Genomic DNA, 1,845 nt, shown 5'->3' with positions numbered 1-1,845 from the left:
TCACTCTAATACCAAAGCCAGGTAAAGATACAATCAAAAAAGAAAGCTATACACCCATATCCTTAATGAACATAGATGCAAAATTCTCAACAATATATTTGCAAACTGCATACAGACACACATCAAAAAGATCATCCACCATGATCAAATCAGCTTTATCCCAGAGATGCAGGGATGGTTCAATATATGTAAGTCAAACGTCATAAATCATATAAATGGGCTCAAAGACAAGAACCACGTGGTCATCTCAATAGATGCAGAGAAGGCCTTTGACAAAATTCAACATGCATTTATGTTCAAAGTCCTAGAGAGAACTGGACTGGAGGGAACATACCTCAACATAATTAAAGCCATATATAACAAACCCACAGCCAACATCATTCTTAATGGAGAAAAACTGGAAGCATTCCCATTGAAATCAGGAACCAGACAAGGCTGTCCACTAGCTCCACTTCTCCTTAACATAGTGCTTGAAACTCTTACAAGAGCAATAAGACAAGAGCAGGAAATTAAAGGAGTAATCATTGGAAGAGATCAAATTATCCCTTTTTGCAGATGATATGTTATTATATCTAAGAGATGCCAAAAATTCCACCAGAAAACTCCTAGAAATTATTATCATGTTCAGTAAAGTGGAAGGTTACAAAATTAACCTATAAAAGTCTGTAGCCATTCTATATACCAATAACAAGCAATCAGAAAAAGGGCTATTTCACAATAGCTGCAAAAAAATAAAATATCTCAGAATGAACCAGACCAAAAACATTAAAGACCTCTACAATGAAAATTTTAAATATTTAAAGAAAGAGATTGAGGAAGACATCAGAAGATGGAAGGACCTCCCATGCTCATGGATTGGAAGAATTAACATTGTGAAAATGACCATCCCACCAGAAGTCTTTTACAGATTCAATGCAATGCCAATCAAAATCCTCATGACATTTTTCACAGAATTGGAAGAAACCATCCTAAGATTCATATGGAAGCACAAAAGACCTCAGATAGCCAAAGCAACCCTGAGCACTAAAGAGCAATGCCAGGGGGATTACTATTCAAAATTTTAAGGTGTATTACAGAGCTATAGTCATAAAAACAACATGGTACTGGGCCCAAAATAGACCCATAGGATCAATGGAACAGAATTGAAGACCCAAATACGAATAAATGCAATTTCAGTCATCTGATATTTTTCAAAGGGCCCAAGAATATTCACTGCAGGAAAGACAGCATGTTCAGCAAATAGTGCTGGCAAAACTGGATCTCCACCTGGAGAAGAATGAAACTAAACCCCTATCTTTCACCCTGCACAAAAGTCAATTCCAAGTGGATCAAAGACCTCAATGTAAAGTCTGAAACTCTGAAACTGTTAGAAGAAAACATCGGCAAAAACCTAAAAGATACAGGTGTAGGAAAGGATTTTCTAAACCGGGCATCAATTGCTCAGGAAACAAGGTCAAGAATTAACAAATGGGACCTCATTAAACTGAAAAGCTTCTGTACGTGAAAGGAGACAACCAAGGAAGGCAACCAGGGAAGTGAAAACAGAACCCACAGAATGGGAGAATATATTCAGCAGCAACACATCCGAAAGAGGTTTAATATCCAGAATTTATAATGAACTCAAAAAACAGAGAATCAAGACAAGAAGTAACCCAATTAAAAACAGGGGCTAAGGAGCTGAACTGACAGTTCTCAAAAGAAGTAAAGATGGCTATGAAACATCTTAAAAGATGTTCAACATCACTAATAATTACGGAAATGCAAATTAAACCCACTTTAAGATTTCATCTTACCCCAGTCAGACTGGCTAAGATCAAGAGAACAAATGATACCAAATGTTGGAGA

Source organism: Nannospalax galili, unplaced genomic scaffold, assembly GCF_000622305.1.
Source record: "Nannospalax galili isolate Female #2095 unplaced genomic scaffold, S.galili_v1.0 scaffold371, whole genome shotgun sequence".
Classification (NCBI taxonomy): domain Eukaryota; kingdom Metazoa; phylum Chordata; class Mammalia; order Rodentia; family Spalacidae; genus Nannospalax; species Nannospalax galili.
This window is presented reverse-complemented; position numbering follows the sequence as displayed.